Below are 5,678 nucleotides of genomic sequence, written 5' to 3' on the forward strand. Positions count from 1 at the left end.
ATTGTGATGTGGAATGTATTGACTTGATAAATCCTTTATGCTTTTTTAAGGGAAATTAAGCAACCATGCTGGAGCAGATTTAGCCTCCTCCAGACTCCAAGTCCATTGGCAACAACAGTTCACCAGTATTTCCTTATGGAAAACAATGGCACCTGTGGGGTATATGTCTAATGCTACTTCAACTTTCATCAGTTACCCTAGTAAAGGAAAATTTATGTTCAAATCAAAGTTTGCAGTTTAATAATCTTCATCTGGAAATAAAAGAGAAATTGTGACTGGTTTGTATGTGCTTCTTGATGTGGGATGCCATTCTGTATGCTGTGACTATGTGTTGCTCTGATTGGTTGATAAATAAAGCTGCATTAGCCTATGGTAAGGCAGCTTAGAGGCAGGTGGAAAGCCAAGCAGAGAGATGGGAAGATAAAGGAGAGGCAGAGAGAGATGCCAGCCTGCTGCCCAAGGAACAACATGTCAGCAGACCGGTAAGCCACAGAACAAATGGCAAAACATAGATTAATAAAAAATGGGTTAATTTAAGTTATAAGAGCCAGCTAACAAGAAGCCTGCCATCGGCCATGCAATTAGTAATTGATAAAAGCCTCTGTGTGTTTACTTGGGTCTGAGTGGCCTGGGTGGGACACAGGAAAACTTACAGCTACAGCTTCTTTTGTTGATATTAGTATGAGCAAAAGAAATCTATAGTTAGGCTTGGGAAAAAGGAACATGGTTGTGCTGAATTTTTCAATATGATGTAAGATAACCTTGAAGGACACTGTAAGGACAGCTCCATGCATATAAGATGATCTTTCCTCTTAACTAAAATTTAATTTGCATGACATCTTAAATATTAAGCAACCGTCACTAAGCATTACTGTAGTTGGATATCCTAGGAAATGTAAAACTACGTCAAATTTACTGCTTGCCCTAAAACGTCATTCTTGCGATCAAATAACTACAACATACAGGGACCATTGACAGCAAGTGATTCATATATTAAGTGTATTAGAACTTCTTCTTATCTTCTTTGTCCAGTATCATCTTTAAATAGATATAGATAGGTAGATAGATAGATAGATAGATAGATAGATAGATAGATAGATAGAGATAGATAGATAGATAGATAGATAGATAGATAGATAGATAGATAGATAGATAGACACAGATAGATAGATGATAGATAGACAGACAGACAGACAGACAGACAGTTAGATAGATATAGATAGATAGGTAGATGATAGATAGGTAGATAGATAGATAGATAGATAGATAGATAGATAGATAGATAGATAGATACATACATACATACATACATACGTACAGACAGACAGACATGCATACATACATACATATTCTACAATATATTTACCAGCCTTAATTTCTCCCCTTACCATACTCTCAACCCTCCTGCCCCTTCCCATTCAGCTTTGAGATTGCTTCTTTTTCAACTATTTGTTTCTTCTTTCCCAATCAAGTCCAGTTCATGCTGCCCTGCTAGTCCTGGGATTGGGTTTTATTCCCTCTCCCAACAGCTATCAAATGCCAATAGCTCTCGGCTAATAGGATTCCATCTTCACCTTCCCCATGCTATGCTGGGACTGTCTCCAGCCAGGGCATGCCCAGGTCTTGTGCATGCTGTCACAATGGTTGTGAGTTATTATGTGTAGCTGGCCTATCAGGTCTGGAAAAAAATGTTTTCCTGAAGTTATCCACCACTTACAATCTTTCTACACTGTCTTCTGCAGGTCCTGGACTGACATAACATGGCACCTCCATGACTCAGGAATACTACAATTAACATGTGAGTTTTAAGGAGAGAAGAGATATTTTTTTCTTTTCTAGAAAACAGATTTTTTTCTTGCAATACATTCTGATTACAGTTTTCCCTCACCTAGCTTTCCCCAGCTTCTCCCCACCTGCCCTCACACCAGATCCATACCCATTCTGTCTCTACTTAGAAAACAGTCATCTAAGGAATAATCATAAAATAAAATAAGATAAAAGAAAACAAAAAAATCAGAATAGGACAAAAACAGAAGAAAAGAGCCAAAGAAAAAGCATGAGAAAAACAAATAAATGCAAAGACACACATGTTTACACATACAGGAATCCCATAAAAACTCAAAACCAGAAGCCATAATATGTATGCAAAGGACCTGTAAGGGGAAAAAAGGGAAAGAAAAAAAATACCCCATCACAACATTATGTGACAAACAAGCTCCAAAGGTGACACTGAGTTCATTTTGTGTTGGTCATCTACTGCTGGACATGGAGCCCTTTATGAGTGGTTTGTTTCCCCAATGAGACTCCCTTGGAGTAAACTATGTTTTCATTTGTAAGTGGGTATCAATTGCAGCCAACCTTTGTGTTAGGGGTTGGGGCATGTGTCCACTTTTTCTTTCAGCTCTGGGACCCCATCTGCTGCAGACCTGTGCAGGCCCTGTGCATGCTGCCTCTGTGTCTGAGTTCATATGCACATCAGTCCTGTTGTGTTGAGACCTCATTTCTTTGGTATCCTCTGTCTCCTGACTCATATATTCATTCCACCTCCTTTTCTGAAGGGTTTACTGAATGCTAAGGGGAGGAGTTTGGTGGGGACCTCCCATTTAAGGCTGAGTGTTCCAAGGTCTCTCACTTTCTCTATGTTGTCTGGCTGTGGGTCTCTGTATTTATTCCCATCTGCTACAGGAGGAAACTTCTCTGATGATTGATGAGCAAGGCACTGATCTATGAGTATAGCAAAATATCGTTAGGGGCCATTGTAGTGCTATGTTCCTTCAGTAGAACAGCCGTATACGGTTTTATTGTGGTCTCCGGCCTATGCAGTCTCAGGTTTTTAGCTACTCAAGCAGTATCAAGTGTGGTTTCCATATCATGGAGTGGGCCTTAAATCAAGTCAGATCTTGGTTTGTTGCTTCCACAAATTTTGTGTGATTATTGCAATAGTGTATTTGGTTGGCAGATCACTCCTGTAGAGCAGAGAGTTTGTAGCTAGGTTGGTGTTTACCTTTCTCCTTTGGTTGCCCACAGAGTACCTAAATTAGTCTTTAGGGGTGAAGGCTCTAGGTAGGCACTAGCTTGACTTCTCTTTGTTCAATGAGTTGTGTAGATGCTGTATTCAGCAATAGGACTTTACTCTCAGTTTGTGGAGAGTAACCAATAGCCTTGGCAATAGCCTGGGTTGTTGGGAGATTCTCATGGGACCCTTTGGCCAACAACTCAATTAGATGTAACTCATTCTCAGTACAGGAAGCTTCATTTGGTTGTAAGAGATGTCCAGCTGGGTTCTGTCTCCCCCATTATTTGGAGATTTCATTTAAATTGGCTTCATATATGTATTATTTGAGGAAGCTTCTACTGTATTAGGTTAACATATGAATCCTCAAATGGCCCTTTGTTGTAGATTTACCTCACTTGCTCCCTCTTCACCCTCCCCATTTGATCTTCCCATTCCAATTTGCCCCCCCCCATCTATCCATAAACTATCTATTCTCTTTCCCCTCACTGGGAGATCCATTCCTCTACCCCTAATCTCTTACTTTCTACCTAACCTCTGTGGTCATATGTATTGTAGCTTGCTTACAACGACTTAACAGCTAATATCCACACGTAAGTGAATACAAACCATATTTATCTTTCTGAGTCTGGGTTACCTCAATCATTGTGAGTTTTTCCTAGTTCATTCCATTTGTCTGTGAATTTAATGATTATATTTTTAGCAACTGAGTAATATTCATTGTGCAAATATAACATATTTGTATTATCTACTCATCAACTGACAGACATCTAAGTGGTTTCTAATTTCTGGCTATTATGAGGAGAGCAGCAAAGAACCTAGTTGAGCAAGTGTCTCTGTGAGATAGCTGAGCATCTTGTGGGTATGTGCCCAAGAGTGGTATAGCTAAATCTTGAAGTAGATTGATCCCCAGCTTTCTGAGGAACTGCCACACTGATTTCCATAGTGGTTGTACAAGTTTGCCAGCAACGGAGGAGTGTTTCCCTTACTCAACATCCTTGCCAGAATGAGTTGTGATTGTTTTATTGATCTTGGCCATTCTGACTGCTGTAAGATGAAATCTCAAAGGAGTTTTGATTTGCATTTCCCTGATGACTAAGGGTTGATCATTTCTTTAAGTGTTTCTCAGCCATTTGAGTTTCCTTATTTGAGAATTCTCTGTTTTATCTGTACTTCGCATTTACTTGGGTTATTTGTTTTCTTGATGTTCAGTTTTTTAGTTCTGTATATATTTTGGATATTAGCCCTCTATTGGATGTCTAGTTGGTAAAAAAAAAAAAAAAAAAAAAAAAAAAAAAAAAAAAAAAAAATCCCATTCTGTAGCCTAACACTTTTTCCGAATGATGTTGTCCTTTGTCATGCAGAAACTTTTCAGGTTCATGAGGTCCTGTTTATTAATTGTTGTTAGTGCTGGTACTATTGGTGCACTGTTCAGAAAGTCTTTTCCTGTGCCACTGAGTTTAAAACTATTCTCCTATCTTCTCTTCTATAAGATTTTGTGTATTTGCTCTTATGTTGAAGTCTTCGGTCCACTTAAGTTGAGTTTTGTGCAGAGTGATAATTAGGTATCAATTTGGATTTTTTTTTTGCATGCAGCCATCCAGTTTAACAGGCACCTTTTGTTGAAGATGCTGTCTTCCCCCCCCCCAGGGTGTATTTCTGGCTTCTTTATCAAAAAATCAGGTGTCCATAGTATCTGGGTCATGAATTCAATTCTAAAGATCAACATATCTGCTTTTGTGCCAATACCATGCTGTTTTCATTACTATAGTTCTGTTGTACAATCGGAGATCAGGGATAGTGATACCTCCTGCAGTTGTTCCATTTTCCAAGAGTGTTTTTAATCTATCCTGAGTTTTTTTGGTGTTTTCATGTGAAGCTTAAAATATCCTTTCAAGTTCTGGGAAGAATTATGTTGGAATTTTGTTGGGGATTGCAATGAAACTGTAGATTACTTTAGGTAGGATGCCTAATTTTACTATATTAATCCTACCAATCCATGAACATGGAAGATCTTTCCATCTCCTAATAACTTCTTCAATTTCTTGAAGTTTTTGTCATCCAAGTATTTCACTTGCTTTATTAGAGTTACTTCAACATATTTAATATCTTGTGAGGCTATTATGAAAGACAATGTTTCCCTGATTTCTTCCTCGGTCCATTTGTCACTTTTACATAGGAAACTAGTAATTGTATGTGATAATTTTACATCCTACTACTTTGGCAAAAGTGTTTATCAGCGGAAGAAGTTTCCTGGTGGAATTTTTTTAGGTCACTTATGATATACTATCATATGATAAGAAAATAAACATACTTTGACTTTTTCCCTTCCTAACTGTATCCCCTTGATCTCCTTCAGATGCAAGGATGGTTCAACATACATATATCAATAAATGTAATTCTCCATATATACAGACTGAAAGAAAAAATGATCATCTCAGTAGATACAGAAAATGGCCTTTGACAAAATCAACACCCTTTTATGATAAAAATCCTGGAGAGATTAGGGATACAAGGGACATACCTCAACATAATAAAGGCAGTTTACAGCAAGCCCATAGCCAACATCAACCTAAATGGAGAAAAACTCAAAAAGCATTTCCACTAATCCAAAGCAAGACAAAGTTGTGCACTCTTTCCATACCTACTCAATAGAGTACGTGAG

Source organism: Peromyscus eremicus, chromosome 13 (assembly GCF_949786415.1).
Source record: "Peromyscus eremicus chromosome 13, PerEre_H2_v1, whole genome shotgun sequence".
NCBI classification, from domain to species: Eukaryota; Metazoa; Chordata; class Mammalia; order Rodentia; family Cricetidae; genus Peromyscus; species Peromyscus eremicus.